General features: G+C 39.0%; 1 protein-coding gene and 1 non-coding gene across 3 annotated transcripts in view; one reads left to right on the plus strand and one right to left on the minus strand.

The window, feature by feature from the left end:
* The window catches only part of LOC120107683 (40S ribosomal protein S20-2-like), a 47,480-nt gene that overhangs the window by 17,084 nt on the left and 9,579 nt on the right, over nucleotides 1-20,817 (minus strand). The window lies entirely within an intron of this gene.
* LOC120107685 lies at nucleotides 12,419-12,528 on the plus strand. The gene has a single exon (XR_005509365.1). It is a non-coding gene; the product is annotated as a small nucleolar RNA R71 (small nucleolar RNA).

Genomic DNA, 20,817 nt, shown 5'->3' on the forward strand with positions numbered 1-20,817 from the left:
CAAATGATATGTCCTTTCATGTGGTGCCATATTTTGACCAAGTCAATATCACATGCTAATCACATGTCCATCACGCCTCACCTCTTGATCTTTCATGATGATGATCCAAGGGCTCCAATGCAAGGCGCCATTCACTTGACCCATTATGTCTTCATTCAATGGTGGGATTAAGATCCAATGGTCAATTATGGTAGCCATCCTCTAACCCAATCCAATTGGGTTAAACCAACTCTCCATTATGTCTTCATCCAACGGTAGATCAAGATCTAACGGTCTAGATTGAATGATTTATTAAATCTAATCCAATTAGACTCAAACCAAGCCAATTAGGTGCCAACTCTTGGCTAACCCGTATTAGAATATGATCTAATCAAATTAGATCAATTAAGAATCCGATTCGAATCCAATTCGAATCAGATTCGAATCCAATTCGAATTAGGAGCTAAGGTTTGCAACACCTGCTAGGATGTTTATCTTGCAAACATGATCTAATCCAATTAGACCCTTGATAAGTTTTCTTGTGTGTGACCCATTGGGTTCCATACTTAGCCAGCAATAGGTGTGAGTGCGAGTTGACCCAACTTGATTAGAACTCTTCTAATCGATTTAAGTCCAAACTGCGCGAACCCGAACTTAACAATTAGAATCCTTTCTAATTGGTGATCGAATTAACTCTTTAATTTGATCAAACCTATAAAACAAGATTGACGTCTAGCAACGTGTCATGTCTACCCGGAAAATATGGAATTTGGTGGAAATACCAAAAATACCCTTCAGTGGCAAGTTACCATGCAATTCAATCCTTTAATCAAACTGCATCCCAAATATGCATATGAGTATGAATATATGTCAAACTCAATTTCATATTCATATTTTTCTCAATCTTTTAATGATAATTCAAATAATGAAACATTAGAAACTCTTTCTAATTTTCATTCTACTTTGATCAAAGGTTTCCTGAATTATCATATGATTAGAATAAATAGGATGCTATCTTCTCTTACTAGAAGTGATTAATTCCTTGTTGACCTACTCATAATCTTCGTACACAATTCACCATATCCAGAAGACCTCGTACATAACTTATTGTCATGAATGAGTGTAAACCAAAATATGGGTTCATGTGCACAAGATACCATGGTGATCTCAGGTCATAGGATCAGTTGCACAACTCCCACTAAGAGAATCATCTTTTGACATGTAAGTAAGACTTCATAAGATTTCTCTTTGTAGGTCAATTCAGTGAACTCATTCCTCTAATGAGCACCCACATCTTTGTATTAGTGTCTCCACACAAATGATTGTGAGATCAATCATCCTCTGCATCGAGCATACATAAGACATGCCAGTCTTTCCGGTAATCATTGATCCCCGACTCAATGTACCAATGACTGGAAATATTTAAGATTAGAATTTTAGGATTTTAAGTCTCACTAGTATGATCTCATCATAGTCTTAAAACCATTGCCCTAAACTAAGGAGTTTATCATAAATATAATCAACAGCATATGATAAAACATAACGCCTTTATTCATATTTAAATATCATGTACATGATTTGGACAAATCAAAAGAAAAAACCTTTCGCAATACATATTGCGATTGGCTTGTAGGGCATCTACTCTTTCAATCTCCCACTTGCACTAAAGCCAATCGCTCTTATATTTTATCCCCATACAATCGAGGTGGCGATCGAACTGCTGTTGTGGTAGAGCTTTAGTGAACGGGTCTGCTAAGTTGTTCTTTGTGTCTACTCGTTCAATGACTATGTCTTGTCTCTCGACGATCTCTCGAACGAGGTGGAAGCGTCTTAGAATGTGCTTGGATTTGTGATGAGATCTTGGTTCCTTTGCTTGAGCAACAGCTCCAGTGTTGTCACAATAAACTGAAACTGGTCCAGCAATCTCAGGAACTACTCCCAACTCAGCGATGAACTTCTTCATCCAGACAGCTTCCTTAGCGGCTTCACTTACAGCGATGTATTCTGCCTCAGTAGTTGAGTCAGCTACAGTTTGCTGCTTGGAACTCTTCCAGCTCACTGCACCACCATTTAGGGTAAAGACATACCCTGAAGTGGACTTGCTATCATCTGGATCTGATTGAAAACTAGAATCAGAAAATCCTTCTAGTTTCAACTCAGATCCTCCATAAACTAGAAAAATATCTTTAGTCCTTCTTAAGTACTTAAGAATATTTTTTACAGCTATCCAATGATTTTCTCCTGGATCAGCCTGGAATCTGCTTGTTATGCCTAAGGCATAAGCAACATCAGGCCTAGTACATAGCATAGCATACATAATTGATCCTACTGCCGAAGCATAGGGAATAGAATTCATTCTATTCCTCTCTTCAGATGTCTTAGGAGACATCTTCTTAGAGAGACGTATGCCATGACTCATAGGTAAGTAACCTCTTTTACTTCCTTCCATGCTGAATCTTTTTAGCACACGATCTATGTACTTAGACTGGGACAAGCCTAGCATCCTTTTAGATCTATCCCTATAGATCTTTATACCAAGTATATAGGATGCTTCTCCCAAGTCTTTCATGGAAAAGCTTTTTGATAGCCAAGTCTTGACCGATTGTAACATTGGAATATCATTTCCAATGATTAGTATGTCATCTACATACAATATTAAGAAGACAACGGCACTCCCACTAGTCTTCTTGTACACACATGGTTCATCCACATTTTTGATAAAACCAAACTCTTTGACTGTTGTATCAAAACGGATGTTCCAACTCCTCGATGCTTGCTTTAATTCATAAATGGATCTCTTAAGCTTGCATACTTGATTTGCTCTCCCACTTGAGACAAATCCTTCTGGCTGTGTCATGTAAACCTCTTCCTCAAGATAACCATTAAGGAAGGCGGTTTTGACATCCATCTGCCAAATTTCATAATCATAGTATGCAGCTATTGCAAGCAAAATCCGAATAGATTTAAGCATGGCAACTGGTGAAAAAGTTTCATCATAGTCAATTCCTTGCTTTTGCCTGAAACCTTTTGCCACCAATCTAGCCTTGTAGGTTTCTACTTGGCCATCTGCTCCAATCTTCTTCTTATAGACCCATTTGCAACCTATAGGGTTAACACCTTCTGGTGCATCAACCAAAGTCCATACTTGGTTGGTATACATAGAGTCTATTTCGGATTTCATAGCTTCTAACCATTTGTTAGAGTCATTACTCATGATAGCTTCCGAATAGGTCAGAGGATCATCATTTTCGATGATGTGGGCTTCATCATTCTCAATGATAAACCCATACCTCTTAGGTGCATTTCGCACTCTATCTGACCTTTGGAGAGGAGATGTGTGTTGTGGTTGTACTTCATCAATGGGTACATTTGGTTGAAGAATTTCTTGTGTTTCTATTTGTAGGTCTTGAACTTCATTAAGTTCAATTCTTCTTTCACTGCCCTTTTCTAAGATAAACTCTTTTTCTAAGAAAGTGGCATGCCTACTAACAAATACCTTTTGTTCAGTAGGGTGATAGAAGAGATATCCAATACTTTCTTTGGAATAACCTATAAATGTACATTTATCTGATCTAGCACTTAGCTTATGTCCAAAATTTCTTTTGACATATGCTTGGCAGCCCCATATTTTAAAATATTTAAGATTGGGCTTTCTACCTCTCCATATCTCATATGGAGTACTAGATACAGATTTTGAAGGTATCCTGTTTAGCACATATGTAGCAGTTTCTAAGGTATAACCCCAGAAGGAAATAGGAAGATCTGTAAAGCACATCATGGATCTTACCATATCTAATTCTCTTCTTTGTATAACTTGTTAATTCTTGATTCACTTATGTGACCAAGTCGGCAATGCCAAAGGAGGGTATTATTCACTTCCTCTCTCTTTCTTTTATTGCTTTTATTAATATGAAAGACATTGTCATTAAGTAATAAAACTAGAAGACCATTTTCCATAATGCCATTGCAAAGATGCTTATTAGAAAAATAAATAGAGCAACCATTGCCCTTTCCATTAATTTCAAAACCTTTCTTTAACAACAAAGGAATGAAAATTACATTTCTAATAATTTTGGGCATATAATAACAATCTTCTAATTGTAGGAGCTTTCCCGAAGGCAATTCCAAGTTGTAGGTTCCAACAGCTTCAGCCTGGATGGACTCTCCTCCAGCGCCATACAGCTCGAAGTCACCTTTCTTCAAAATTTTAATTTTCTGTAGTCCATGCAAAGATTTGCAAATGTGAAAACCACAGCCGGTATCCAATACCCATGAATTTGAATTTGAAGAACTTAATGACAAGTTGGCATGTAACATAAACATACCTTTTGATGCAACTCTTGCATCGGTCTTCATACTTGCAAGAAAACTCTTGCAATTCCTTTTCCAGTGGCCAGCTTTGCCGCAATGAAAACAGGTACTTGATCCGGAGTTTTTCTTTCCTTTTTTCTTTTTGATGCTACTCTTGGGGTTCAATCGTTTCTTAGAACCCTTATTTCCCGATTTCCTCATAGAGGTGCTATTTATAAGAAGGAGTGGACCTTTATCCTTCTTAATATGCCCTTCAGCTGTTTTGAGCATATTTAACAGCTCGGGCAGGGAGGTGTTCAGCTTGTTCATGTGAAAGTTCACAACAAACTGAGAGAATGAATCAGGCAGTGATTGCAGGATCAAATCCTGACTGAGCTCACTATCCATAGCAAAACCTAATTGACTTAATCTGGTGATCAAGTCTATAACCATAAGAACATGGTTTTGCACTGGAGTTCCTTCATTCATTCTAGCACGGAACAACTGCTTAGATATCTCATACCTAGCAGTCCTGCTTTGTTCTCCATACAACTCTTTTAAATTGAGAAGTATGGATTGAGTATCCATGCCTTCATGTTGCCTCTGTAATTCATTGTTCATAGAGGCAAGTATGATACATTTGACAGTCACACTGTCATTTTTCCACATCTTATGTGTGGCAACCTCCTCTTCTGTAGCATCATCCCCTAGATCTCCAAGATCAGGGGTTTCAAGTATATAGGAAATTTTCTCCTGAGTGAGTACTATCTTTAAATTCCTCAACCAGTCCACATAGTTTGGTCCGGTCAACTTGTTGGCATCTAAGATGCCTCTTAGTGAAAGTGAAGAAACCATTTAATAATTCTACATATGCAAAACAAAACTAATATAAGCAGACCAATCATGATGACATGTTTGCAACTAGATAAGGACTTTAATCTAATTTGTCTCCTACTATTTTTATCGAATATCATAGCCCTCTCCTATGATAAACGTGAAAATATAATTTTTCTTAGTAGGGTTGAGATCCTAATTCATCATAAAAAGCCTTGTGTTTACACAACAAACTCTTATGAGTTCAAAGGTAAGAAACTCTTTCCAATTGCATCTCATGCAATTCTCAACTTTATCTTGTCCTCTTAAAATACTTATTGCCTTGTGTTAGCACAACAAACAATAATATTTTAGTTAAGTCAAACCCTTCATTTCCATATAGTCATATTCGAATAATATTGCCCTTGTGGTTGCACAACAAGGCAATATATTAAAATATGCCATAAGCATTTTAATGCACCAAGACAGTATAACATCAGTCCCCATTGCAAGTCTTGTGTTAGCACAACAAACTAGCATGGATCTTGACATAATAATATCGAGGCATGAAGGAAGGCTATCAATAGTGTTATATCAATATTAAGCTTATCCATAATAGGCAATCAAACAATTGGCCAGGTAAGCAGGTGGGAGGCTCCCCTTACTCAGAGAGTAAGGTCCTAATTAAGTAACCACCTTTAGTGCTTTCCTTAGACACCAATTAGATTAATTGTTCTAGAATGGGTTAGCTCAAAGTTTTTCAACACTATGACTTAATATAATTTTTATTGAGGGCTTACTAGTCTCTAGCACATTCTTTAATTGTAACATACATTTAACATGTCTAAAATAAACTATTATGCATCATGGCTATCTCATAGCATGTATAAATCATAAGCAATTAATTAACATGCTTCAACATATTTTCATATGGAAAATTTCATATCATGATATTTTATTACATAACATATCATATATTAATCATACATTTCAGCATTTCTCTAAGCATATGACATTACTATCTCATAGTAAATTAATAATCATACATCATACATAATTATTTGATTGAACCAATTAAGGATGGCTCTGATACCACTTGAAGGATTTTAGCATGTTATAATGCGCAGCGGAAGTTAGGAATTTTAAAAATTTCTTGATAAAGTTCCTTAACATAAAACCCTTATAAGCCAAGATCACCTTAATGAAAGCAATCAAATAATATAATATAAATGCAGAAATAGAAGAATACCTCTAACGCTAATCCAATATGCAGAATTTCCACTAGGTGCCCAAGTGTTCACCCTCCAACGTTGATCCACACGAAAACTTGATTTAAGTCTTAAGCTCCAAAGACTTTGATCCTTAATGCAGAATTCTTAAAGAACTCTAATGGCTTGCTTTCCTTTCTTTCTATTTTTCTTTAACCTTCTAAAATCACTTCTAATCCTTTTGTCCTAAAGAAGACTACCTTGTCTTGGCTTAGGACACACTAGAAGCAATGCTAGAAAGAAAGAAACTAATGTAAGAAAGAAAGAAGAGAGGAGTGGGGTGGAGTTGGAATGATGAAACCCATGGAGTGCTAGCCTATTTATAATAGGTGTAGGGATGCATCTCCAAGGGATGCATCCCATCCACACATCCTTTCATGAAAGGACATCATCTAAGGGCCATATCAAATAAGAGGAGGTGCAGATCAAGTGAAGAGGTGTATCAAATGATATGTCCTTTCATGTGGTGCCATATTTTGACCAAGTCAACATCACATGCTAATCACATGTCCATCACGCCTCACCTCTTGATCTTTCATGATGATGATCCAAGGGCTCCAATGCAAGGCGCCATTCACTTGACCCATTATGTCTTCATCCAATGGTGGGATTAAGATCCAATGGTCAATTATGGTAGCCATCCTCTAACCCAATCCAATTGGGTTAAACCAACTCTCCATTATGTCTTCATCCAACGGTAGATCAAGATCTAACGGTCTAGATTGAATGATTTATTAAATCTAATCCAATTAGACTTAAACCAAGCCAATTAGGTGCCAACTCTTGGCTAACCCGTATTAGAATATGATCTAATCAAATTAGATCAATTAAGAATCCGATTCGAATCCAATTCGAATTAGGAGCTAAGGTTTGCAACACCTGCTAGGATGTTTATCTTGCAAACATGATCTAATCCAATTAGACCCTTGATAAGTTTTCTTATGTGTGACCCATTGGGTTCCATACTTAGCCAGCAATAGGTGTGAGTGCGAGTTGACCCAACTTGATTAGAACTCTTCTAATCGATTTAAGTCCAAACTGCGCGAACCCGAACTTAACAATTAGAATCCTTTCTAATTGGTGATCGAATTAACTCTTTAATTTGATCAAACCTATAAAACAAGATTGACGTCTAGCAACGTGTCATGTCTACCCGGAAAATATGGAATTTGGTGGAAATACCAAAAATACCCTTCAGTGGCAAGTTACCATGCAATTCAATCCTTTAATCAAACTGCATCCCAAATATGCATATGAGTATGAATATATGTCAAACTCAATTTCATATTCATATTTTTCTCAATCTTTTAATGATAATTCAAATAATGAAACATTAGAAACTCTTTCTAATTTTCATTCTACTTTGATCAAAGGTTTCCTGAATTATCATATGATTAGAATAAATAGGATGCTATCTTCTCTTACTAGAAGTGATTAATTCCTTGTTGACCTACTCATAATCTTCGTACACAATTCACCATATCCAGAAGACCTCGTACATAACTTATTGTCATGAATGAGTGTAAACCAAAATATGGGTTCATGTGCACAAGATACCATGGTGATCTCAGGTCATAGGATCAGTTGCACAACTCCCACTAAGAGAATCATCTTTTGACATGTAAGTAAGACTTCATAAGATTTCTCTTTGTAGGTCAATTCAGTGAACTCATTCCTCTAATGAGCACCCACATCTTTGTATTAGTGTCTCCACACAAATGATTGTGAGATCAATCATCCTCTGCATCGAGCATACATAAGACATGCCAGTCTTTCCGGTAATCATTGATCCCCGACTCAATGTACCAATGACTGGGAATATTTAAGATTAGGATTTTAGGATTTTAAGTCTCACTAGTATGATCTCATCATAGTCTTAAAACCATTGCCCTAAACTAAGGAGTTTATCATAAATATAATCAACAGCATATGATAAAACATAACGCCTTTATTCATATTTAAATATCATGTACATGATTTGGACAAATCAAAAGAAAAAACCTTTCGCAATACATATTGCGATTGGCTTGTAGGGCATCTACTCTTTCACATTGGTCTTACAAGCAACAGCTTCTACCCATTTGGACACATATTCGACACCGACTAAAATATACTCATATCCAAAAGATGGTGGGAATGGGCCCATAAAATCGATGCCCCAACAATCGAAAATTTCGATAATAGTAATGGGTTGAAGAGGCATCATTTGCCTACGAGTTAGACTTCCAATACGTTGACATGGATCACATGTTCTGCAGAACTCATGGGCATCTTTGAACATAGTAGGCCAATAGAAACCACATTGCAAGACCTTTGCAACAGTTTTCTTAGAGGCAAAGTGTCCACCGCAAGCATCAGTGTGGCAGAAAGAAAGTACGCTTTGTATATCATGATCCGGTATGCATCGTCTAAAGATTTGATCATTGCAATATTTAAACAAATAGGGTTCGTCATAGTAATAATTCTTTACCTCGCGCAAGAAAATTTTTCTATCTGTCGACCCCCAATGCTCCGGCATCCGGCTTGTAACAAGAAAATTTACAATATCTGCATACCATGGTATACTAGAAAGTGCAAACAACTGCTCTTCAGGGAATGAGTCCTTGATGGAAAACTGTGGCACTGAATCATGAAAAACTAATCGTGATAAATGGTCAGCAACCACATTCTCTACTCCTTTTTTATCTTTGATAGTGATGTCAAATTCTTGGAGTAGAAGTATCCATCGTATTAAGCGTGGTTTGGCCTCTTTCTTATCCAACAAATATTTTAGTGCTGCATGGTCCGTGAAGATAACAATTGGAGCACCAAGGATATAAGAGCGAAATTTATCTAAGGCAAATACTACTGCAAGCAATTCCTTCTCGGTGGTAGTGTAATTCATTTGAGCATCGTTTAAGGTTTTGCTTGCATAGTAAATGACATATGGCTTATTATCCTTGCGTTGTCCTAAGACAGCTCCTATTGCATAGTCGCTAGCGTCGCATATAATCTCAAAAGGTAATGACCAATCGGGTGGTCGAACGATGGGTGCAGTGCTAAGCATAGACTTTAACTTCTCGAATGCATCTTGGCAAGTTTCAGTCCAATTGAACGGTGTATCAAGGGATAGGAGATTACATAATGGTCGAGATATGACACTAAAGTCCTTGATGAACCTCCTATAAAATCCGGCGTGACCCAAATATGATCTAACATCTCTAACCGTCTTGGGTGCAGGTAGCTTAGCAATTAAATCAGTCTTAGCTCTATCTACTTCCATGCCCTTCGATGAAACAATATGTCCTAAGACAATTCCCTTTGGCACCATGAAGTGGCATTTCTCCCAATTCAGTATCAAATTCTTTTCCATACATCGAGCTAAGACAGCTTGTAAATGTGACAGGCAATCATCAAATGTGTCGCCAAAAACGGAGAAGTCGTCCATGAACACTTCCAAAAATTTCTCGTTCATGTCTTCAAAGATGCTGAGCATGCATCTTTGGAATGTTGCAGGTGCATTACACAACCCGAATGGCATTCGTCGGAAAGCAAATGTGCCAAAAGGACAAGTGAAGGTAGTCTTCTCTTGATCTTCTGGTGAAATTTCAATTTGATAATATCCCGAATAGCCATCGAGAAAACAATAGAAATCATGCCCTGCAACCCTCTCCAATACTTGGTCTAGGAAGGGTAGAGGAAAGTGATCCTTTCGTGTGACCAAATTCAGCTTTCGGTAGTCAACACACATGCGCCAACTCGTCGGGACACGAGTTGGAACTAGTTCACCTTGTTCATTTTCTACTACCGTCAAACCCGATTTCTTAGGAACGACTTGAGTAGGGCTTACCCACTTGCTGTCGGAAATTGGGTAAATAATACCCACGTCAAGCAACTTGAGGACTTCTGCCTTAACCACATCTCTCATCGTAGGATTCAACCTTCGTTGCATTTGCCTTGTGGTTTTGGCATTGTCCTCCAAATATATCCGGTGCGTGCAAACTAAGGGGCTAATCCCCTTCAAGTCGGCAATAGACCACCCTAAGGCTCCCTTATGATTTTTTACAACACCAAGTAATTTTCTTTCTTGGATATGATCAAGTCCAGACGAGATAATTACAGGAAAAGTATCGTCGGGTCCAAGAAAAGCATACTTAAGTTCCTTTGGTAAGGGTTTCAATTCGAGCTTGGGTGCTTGCTCATGGGATGGTTCTATTTTCACCTCTCGAGGCGACAATCTCTCAAATTCTCCTTCTTTTGGTCTCCACCCATTGACCATCTTGATATCTAGATTATCCACAATAGGTGTGACTGACAAATCATCATCATTGGTTCCATTAGGACACCAATCAATTAAGCTATCATTGAATGGGTCGTTAATTGCTTTAGCTAACAAATAATCTTCTGCGATGGTTTCAACCCAATCAACCTCCTTACTCTCTTCGAAATCATTGGGTTGTTTGCACACATTAAAAATGTTCAGTTCTAAGGTCATATTACCGAAAGAAAGCTTCATGACGCCATTCCTACAATTAATCAATGCATTAGAAGTTGCAAGGAACGGACGTCCTAAAATGACCGGAATCTGAGACTGTGAGTTCGAAGCCGGATGTGTGTCCAATACAATAAAATCGACAGGAAAGTAGAATTTGTCTACTTGGACTAATACATCCTCGATAATCCCCCTTGGAATTTTAACTGACCTGTCAGCTAATTGCAAAGTGACGGAGGTTGGCTTCAACTCACCTAAACCAAGTTGCTCATAGACAGAATATGGCAACAAATTCACACTCGCCCCTAAATCTAACAATGCTCGCTCTATCCTAAAGTCACCTATGATGCATGAGATGGTTGGGCAACCTGGATCTTTATATTTAGGGAGAATGTTGTGCTGCAAAATAGCACTCACATTTTCAGTTAAAAATGCCTTCTTCTTAACATTTAATCGGCGTTTGACGGTACACAAGTCCTTCAAAAATTTGGCATATGAGGGTACTTGTTTGATTGCATCAAGAAGAGGTATATTGATTTTTACTTGTTTAAAAAGCTCAAGAATTTCAGAGTTAGGTTCGAGCTTTTGTAACGGCTTTAACCGTTGTGGAAAAGGTGGAGGAAAAGGACATTCAACTTTCTTAGTAGAAGTTGGGACCTCAACTTCTTCTTTGTCCCTTTCATCAACTTTGGGAGCATCAGAATTAGAAGTGACTTGCGGTCTTGATGGGACGGTTTGATCAATGACTTTCCCATTACGCAAAGTCATGATGCTCTTTGCATGCTCTGTATGCGAACTAGAGGGAGCCGTATTATTACTACCGTGCACTTGTGGGTTAGGTTGGGGTTGAGCTGGAAGCTTACCCTTCTCTTGGGTACTTAGGACGGTAGTCAACATTGACAATTGGTTCCTTATGTCTTCAAAATTTCGAGTATTTTGAGCATTGATATTAGCTTGACCTTGTAGAAAAGTTTGTATGGATTGCAAAGTATCCTCGATATTTGGCTTTTGAGAGGGTGGTGATGCAAAAGTAGGATGTGCAGGTGGAGGAGCTGAATGGTGTGACTGTTGAGGATGATCATTTCTCCACCTAAAATTTGGATGATTCTTCCAACCAGGGTTATAGGTATTCGAGTATGGATCATTATAAGGCTTTTGGTAGGAGTTCATAGCATTTGCTTGATCGTGCAAGACTTCTTTGAATGCCGGTATGGTGGGACAATCTGTAGTAGTATGACCCGACATATCGCAGATACCACAACACTCGTTTCTAAGCTCTATAGTCTTGACAGGCTCAACCTTCCTAAGCTCAATTTCTTCTACCTTCCTAGTGAGGGCTGCCATTTTAGCATGAAGATCATCCTCAGTTCTGAGGTTGTAAAGGCCTCCCTGTACAGAGCTAGTGGGCTTAGGCAAAGACTTATTATTTCTATCCCCGTTATCCCAAAGTTGGGCAGTCTCAGCAAGGGAATCCAAATATTCCCATGCTTCATCAGGGTGTTTTTCTAAGAATCTACCATTGCACATGGTCTCTACAAACTGTTTCAACTGTGGAGATAAACCTTCATAAAAGAAGCTAATGGTTCTCCAAGTTTCGAACCCGTGATGAGGGCATGAGAGAAGAAGGTCTTTAAATCTTTCCCAACATTCATAAAATGTTTCATTATCTTTTTGTTGAAAATTGCTAATATGTCTTTTTAAAAAGTTGGTCCTTTGTGTGGAGAAGAACTTCTTTAAAAATTCTCTCCGCATATCTTGCCAATTTCTTATTGATCTAGGTCGCAAAGAGTTTAGCCATATTTTGGCCTTATCCTTTAGAGAGAAAGGAAACAATGTCAGCTTGAGGACATCCTCGGTGACGTTTGGCACTCTAAATGTAATGCTCAATTCTTCAAAATCCTTTAAATGAAGATACGGACTCTCGGACTCTAACCCGTGGAACTTGGGCAGCAATTGGATTACCCCGGGTTTGATGTCAAAATGTCCTACATTATCGGGAAAAATTATGCATGAAGGCTGACTAGTCCTAGCCGGTTGTAGGTATTGTCTTAGGGTCATAATATGGGGTTCACGTTCTCGATTGTGGTGACTGTTGGGAACCCGCCCATGCCACAGAAAATTAAAAATTTTTCAGATGCAGCGGAAGAGGCATGCACGGGGTCATACGTTCATCTCATGAACGTTATTTCAAAAACCGTTCGTAGATGGATTAGGATTAAAACTTTTTAAACAATTAGGAAGATCAGATCTTCACCTTTGTGCGGGTAGATGATCACCGCAAACTGATGATCGTGGTTTAGGATGAAGGTTCGCTTGAAGTCGTTCAAGTGCCCGGCCTCTACGGGTATCCACACGAAGCAGAAAACCGATCCAAGCTTTCTATCTCCTCGGGGTGCTAGCTCCCTTGCAGAGATAACTTTGATGGCTGATATCCTCCCTTTCAATCAATCCTTGATTGTGCTTGGAAGGAGGAAGAAGAAGGATGAAGAGAAGAAGAGGAACGAAGCCCTGCAGCCTTCTTTTTCTTCCTTGCGTTGGAACCAAACGGTGGAGGAAGAAGGAGGCCACCAAGATCCTTTTCTTCCCTTTGTTGTTGGTGGCTGAAAAGAGAGGAGAGGAGGGTGGCCACGTGATGGAGAGGAGGAGGGCTTCGCATATGAATTAGGTCAGCCCCCAAGCCTCCTCTTAAATAGCATCTAGGGCTCCTATTTGGTTTAGTCCAAATCATGAATCAATTGGGTTCAATCTATGCTAGTCCTAATCCAATTAGAACTTGAATGAACCATGACTCAATTGAACTCTTCAATCCTAATCTAATTAGGAGCCATCTTGATTCATTGGATTAATAATTAATTGGGACTTAAGAAATCCTAATCCAATTAGGACTTGTTTAATTCTAGTCCTAATCCAATTAGGACTCTAATTTGAATTCGAAGTCCTAATCCGATTAGGACTCTAGGAATCCTACTCCAAGTAGGAATCCAAATTTAATTCAAAACTCCTAATCTAATTAGGATTATAGGAATCCTACTCCAAGTAGGAATTCTAGTCCTACTCCTAATAGGATTCCCAGTCCAAGTAGGAATCCCAGTCCAAGTAGGATTCCTGTCCTAATCCAATTAGGACTCTATGAATCCTACTCCAAGTAGGACTCCTAGTCCTACTCCAAATAGGATTTCCAGTCCAAGTAGGAATCCCAGTCCAAGTAGGATTTCTAGTCCTAATCCAATTAGGACTCTATGAATCCTACTCCAAGTAGGACTCTTGTTTTAAGTCCAATTAATCAATTCCCTTTGTTCCTTCTTCAACTTATTATCAATCAAATTGATTACTTGTGATTCCTAATCACGATTCAACCATCGGATCGGTCATTACTTCTAGTGTGTGTGACCCCATAGGTTCTACTCTGACTGGTAGTGAGATATATTATGATCTCTATCACAATATCATTGAAAACTCCTTTCAATGGATTGGAACGATTCCAACTCTACTCTTTAGGGTTTATCGATCATCGAGATAATCCCTGTGAGTCCCACCATCCACCAGTGACACCTAGCAGCATGTAGTGGCTACCCAGTAGAATAGAATGATGAACCTCTAGGTGCAGTTATCGTGTGATACAGTCCTACTATCGTGGATCCCTACAGGACGGAGGTCATGGATAACTCGTCAAACCCCTTCGTCTGTCATATGTCAAGATTTATTCGACTCGAGTTCGATAGTGGAAAACTCTTTCTCCACTTTATATTACTGCCCTGGCTAAGGTCTTAGAACTCAGTCTAACAAATCACATAGGATCACTCCTCTTCTATCAAGGTCGATAGATTCCATGTAAGTGCATACCCTACTCCTACAGTGAACTTACTGCAGCCAATCTACACTACAAGGACCCATATGACTAGAGACCATGTATACGTGTAGTCAAACTACAATAACCTTACTGTGAGTAGCTGAAGCACCGCAGGTCAAAGGACCAGTCACACTACTGCAACATCAAGCAAGTCACTGACGAGTGGATAGACATCCAAGTGACTTCTTGTGTTGGTCACGCTCAGTACCCTTGTTCTCTAACAAGCACCTGCACTATCACTTCAGTGTCCCTACACTGTGGACTCGAGTCTCGTCCATCCATAAGGAAAGCAATGTGTGCACTAATCAGATCGATCACCGTCCTCGTGATGATCTATTGATCAGGAGCATTTAGAAATTAATCACCAATGATACATGGCTCAAATTCTCAACTCTTGAGAATATGTATCATCATCTTATTAATTCTTTGGACGATTCATAGACACATAAACAATATGAATGAAAAGAATGCCCATTTATTAATCAATAATAATAAAGTCAAGTACAAAATTATGTCCCAGAATTAATAATGTGTTAGCCAGATTGGCTTCTAGGGCATACTTCTAACAATCTCCCACTTGCACTAAAGCCAATCAGCCATAAACCTAAGCCCCATCTTCTCAAGATGCGCTTCAGTTTTCTGCCGACTTAGCTGCTTAGTGAATGGGTCCGCCACATTTTCTGTGGAGTCTACTCTCTGATCCTCTACTTATTTCGTTTCGAGGTAGTCGCTTATTAGGTTAAATTGCTGCTCTATGTGCTTCGTTTTCTGGTGAGACCTTTGGCTCCTTAGCTAGTGCTATGGTGCCTTTGTTATCGCAGTAGAGTGTTATGACATCTGATGACATTACACCTAACTCTGCAATGAACTTCTTAAACCAAAAGATTTCCACTGCACCCTTAGAGACGGCTTAACATTCAGCTTCTAAGGTAGAATCTATAATGATCGGTTGTTTGGAACTCTTCCAATTTATTGAACTACCATTGCACATATTCTGATGTAGACTTTCTATCATCAATATGTGTGCATCCTTCTACCTTTAACTCTGATCTTCTCCCAATGACCAAGAACATGTCCTTAGTTCTTCTCAAGTACTTAAGACTGTTCTTCACAGCTATCTTGCACTTCTTGCCTGGATTTGACTGATATATGCTCGTGACACTCACAGCATGTACTATATCAAATCACGTATATTGCATGGTATATGTGAGGCTCCCTATAGCCGAAGCATAAGGGATCTTGCTCATCCGTTGAATCTCTTCATATGTGTTGGGGCACATCTTCTTGGAGTGATTTATCCCATGCCTAAGGGGTAATAATCCCCTTTTAGAGGTCTTTCATGCCGAACCTCTTCAGCACTCCCTCTATGTACATATGCTGTGATAGGACAAGCATCCTCTTAGATCTATCTTTATAGACTTTAATTTAAAATATAGGATGCTTTTCCAAGGTCTATCATGGAGAATTCCTTACACAACCAAAACTTGACCTAAGTTAGCATGGCAATATCATTGCCAATTTGAAGGATATCATCCACGTACAATACGAAGAATGCAATAGTCCTCCCACTAACTTTCTTATAGACACATGGTTCCTCTTCGTTCTTGATGAAATCAAATGATTTGATTATATCATTGAAACGAGTGTTCCAACTCCGAGATACTTGTTTTTGTCCATAGATGAACCTTTGCAGCTTACAGACCTTGTGTTCACCATCATCGTATCATGATATGCTGCAACAACAAGCAATATTCGAATGGACTTTTGCAATGCTACAGGTGAAAAGTATCCTTATAATCAATGCCTTCGCACTGACTATAACCTTTCGCCACTAGCCTTGCTTTATAGGTCTCTACCTAGCCATCCAAACTTAATGTTCTCTTGTAGATCCATGTACACCCAATAGGTACTATACCTTCTGGTGGATCCACTAAGATCCAGATTTGGCTGGAATGCATGGAGTCCATCACTAACTTCATCGCTTCCAGCCATCTCTCAGAATTGATGTCTAACATCGCCTCGTTGTAGGTTTTAAGATCCTTACCTTGATCCCTATCTCTCATGAGAAACACTTCCTCTACATCCTCTGTAAGCATACCTAAGTACCTTTCAGACGGACGGGAGATCCTACTATAATTTCGAGGTGGAGGAGGTACTACGTGTACTGGCTTAAATAGGTTCTATAGGCACAATGGCTCGTTGCTGTTTAGAGACTTTCTCTTCAAGCTCAAATTTTTCTCCCACTATCTCTGTCAAGGATAAACTATTTCCATGAAGATAGCATCTAGGTTCACAAACACTTTGTGATCCTTTGGGACGAAAAGTCGTATCCTAATGACTCTTTAAGATATCCAATAAAACGAGCATTAATTGTCCTATCCTCTAACTTGTCCGCCTGTTGTCGCTTGACGTGGGCCGGACATCCCCAAATCTTGAGATGACCAAGACTCGGCTTCTTACCATGTCATATCTCATATGGTGTGGTAGGAACGGACTTTAGAGGGAATTCTATTCAATAAGTAAATAGCTGAAAATAGGGCATCTTCTAAAGAAACAAGGGTAAATCAGTGAAGCTCATCATGGATCGGACCATATCCAATAGAGTCTGATTCCTCCTCTCCGACACTCCGTTGAACTGAGGTGTACCAGGAGGAGTCCATTATAAAACTATACCATTCTCCTTGAGATAATCACGGAACTCTCCACTAAGGTATTTACCTCTTCAATCTGATCGAAGAACCTTAGTGAGTTTTTCTGTATGTTTTTCTACTTCATATTTAAACTCTTTGAACCTTTCAAAAGTTTCAGATTTGTGTATCATACACATATCCATATCGTGAGTAATCATCGGTAAATGAAGTAAAAAATTATAACCACTAGCCTGCACATCGAATGGGCAACACACATCAGTGTGTACTAGGATAAGTATTTCAGTGGACCTCCCTGTGTCCTACAAAGGATAACTTGGCCATCTTTCCTTGAAGGCAGAATTCACAAATCAAATATGACTCGAAAGTCAATGAGCCCAAAAGCTCATGTTTCTCCAATTTGTTTATTCTGTCTTCTCCTATATGGCCAAGCCTGAGGTGCCACAAATACTTTAGTTTTATCTCATTTTTGGATCTATTAGATCCTATGGTATTCACTGTTTGCTCAGATATATTCACAGATACATCCATATGTATGTGATAGAGACTGTCAATCATAAAACCACATTGAACCTAATTTATTTCTCAAATAAATGTAATAGCAGTCTTAAAAAGATCTTTCTGTGCTAAGATACAGAAATCAAATTTCTGCTAGCAACAGATAACAGTTCCTAAGTACCCTGAGCATATCTGACATACCTTCTGAAGGTCTGTCACCCTTTATGTTCTTTATGCTTTTCCATGTATGTAGGACAGTTTCCTCTTCCAATGGCCGTCCATGATGCAATGGAAACATTTTTCCTTGCAATTGGCCTTTTTCTTGGAACTTCCTTATTTGGCATTTTCTCGGTCTTCTGTTTCTTCGCAGGCTTTTTCTTCTTCCAAATAGACTCTCTCTTGGAAGTAGAAACCAGCTCGACAGTGAGAACGATGCCCCTTGAACTCTTCAAGGCCCCTAAGGTAGTTACCAATTTATTTAACAATTCTGTTTTGGTGCATACAATCTTGTTCATATGGTAATTTACTATAAACTGTTCATATGAAGCTAGAAGGGATTGTGGGATCAAATTCGTTTGCAATTCCTTGTGCATGGTCATGCCGAGCTTCTCAAGCTTCTCTAAGTCCTTTATCATGGTCAAACCATGATCATGGACAGACTGTCCATCGCGCATCTTTGCCTTGAAGAGCCTCTTGGACACTTCAAAACATGCTGCGCGACTCTGATCGCCATACAACTCTTGCAGGTGATTTAATATGTTCCTGGCAGTCTTCATGTTCTCATGCTGGCATTGTAATTCATTGGACATGGATGCCATTATGCAGCACCTAACCTTATTGTCATTGTTCGTCCACTTTAGCATGCGTCTTACGCTGATCAGTGATCGGACAGATTGGTAACATAGGGATTCCATGGTCTAGCACATACCCTAATTTCATAATTCAAAATTATTTTTGAAATTTGCTGAGCCAGTCTTTATAATTGGGTTTGGTCAAACGGTTGTTCTATAGGATATGAGTTAAAAGTCTAGAAGCTGACTTTATAATCCTCAGAGAGTAAAGATTCTAGTTAGAATTTTGTACTTGATCCTAATTTGTTCTAGGGTCTTTTAGAACAAATGTACCTCCCACTATTTTCTCGAATCCCTCACACTCCCCTGGTAGGGAAACGGAAATCCTACGCGACTAGGGTTTCTAGTGGGTACTGCGGTCCCACCGATTTACATGCCACCTCACCTAACAGTTATTGGTGACACATAAATTGATGAATGTACAACTCTTGTACAATGCTTCTCAAGCATGTTGCAGTGCTACTTGGTCTCTAAGCCATGAAGACCTCACCTAACAGTTATTGGTCCCATTTCTTAGTTAAGTCAAACCCACCGTATAACCGTAGGAATAAAGTCGTCATTGGGTCCTCACCTAACAGTTATTGGTGCCCAACCCCACCTTTACCCTACAACATCTCATGTCTATAGAGAGGTCCAGCCCCCCGATGCAACTTGCCCACTGTATCCAGCCGAGACAAATCAACATCAGAAAGACCTTAGCAGCTCTACTACAGTGGAAGACCTATTGACTTAATATTGGTTAATCAGGTCTTAGTGTTTGCAATTTGAGCTCTTCATAAGAGGTAATCGAACAATTGGCCAGGTAAGCAGGTGGGAGGCTCCCCTTACTCAGAGAGTAAGGTCCTAATTAAGTAACCACCTTTCATGCTTTCCTAGACACCAATTAGATCAATTAATCTAATATGACCCGTTCATGTTGGTTCACTCTCGACTTGATTGAGGAGGTTTTAGTTTAGGTCTCTTTCGATTGGCAACTCGCATCTTATGCACACTTCTATCTACCCGCTATGCATAGGCATAAACATTAAACATCCAGGCATATATATAAGAAAGTAAATGTAACTGGTGATGATCATGGATCCAGGATGGGTCATAGTACAAGCACATGCACGTCAATTGGTTTGATCGTCTTCAACTCTTGACTCGATCTTGATCCCTTAGGTTCAATTGTAATCAACTCCTTGATCCATCTTCAATCAACCTATGATCTCAATCCGCGCAAGGCTTGCTTGTAGGAGGCATACATCGATCAACCATCGACGTGCAACATACATCACAGATTACATCCCAGATAAAATTCAAAATAAAAGAATAATTACAACCCTTTTTCGATGAGACACGCAGGTCTCTAATACATGAATTTAAGATGCTCGCAGGCATCTGGAAAAATGATTTACATGTTATCACATAACATCACAGAACATTTCAGGCATTGCAGAACATTTCAGCACATTCACAAAAGGGTCATCCATGATCATCACCATTCGCATCACATGCATAATTTTAATTTACAGATCTGAAACTTAATTGATTACCTCATCTCATGAGTCGCTGATCATGCAAGGGATGATTCTTAAATAATTGTAATCATATTAATTACATAACAGAATCATTAATCAATGCATACCAAAATTCAGCATGCAGAAAAATTCTGCAACCTGAAATTCTGCATGCATAAAAATCAGCAGGCATAATCCTTTAATTTTCAGATCTAATATGCCTTGATCCTTTTAATCCTAATCATAATCTACAAAGCCTAGGCTCTGATACCACTGTTGGGAACCCGCCCATGCCACAGAAAATTAAAAATTTTTCAGATGCAGCGGAAGAGGCATGCACGGGGTCATACGTTCATCTCATGAACGTTATTTCAAAAACCGTTCGTAGATGGATTAGGATTAAAACTTTTTAAACAATTAGGAAGATCAGATCTTCACCTTTGTGCGGGTAGATGATCACCGCAAACTGATGATCGTGGTTTAGGATGAAGGTTCGCTTGAAGTCGTTCAAGTGCCCGGCCTCTACGGGTATCCACACGAAGCAGAAAACCGATCCAAGCTTTCTATCTCCCCGGGGTGCTAGCTCCCTTGCAGAGATAACTTTGATGGCTGATATCCTCCCTTTCAATCAATCCTTGATTGTGCTTGGA

This window comes from Phoenix dactylifera, unplaced genomic scaffold (assembly GCF_009389715.1).
Source record: "Phoenix dactylifera cultivar Barhee BC4 unplaced genomic scaffold, palm_55x_up_171113_PBpolish2nd_filt_p 000958F, whole genome shotgun sequence".
In the NCBI taxonomy this organism is placed as follows: Eukaryota; Viridiplantae; Streptophyta; class Magnoliopsida; order Arecales; family Arecaceae; genus Phoenix; species Phoenix dactylifera.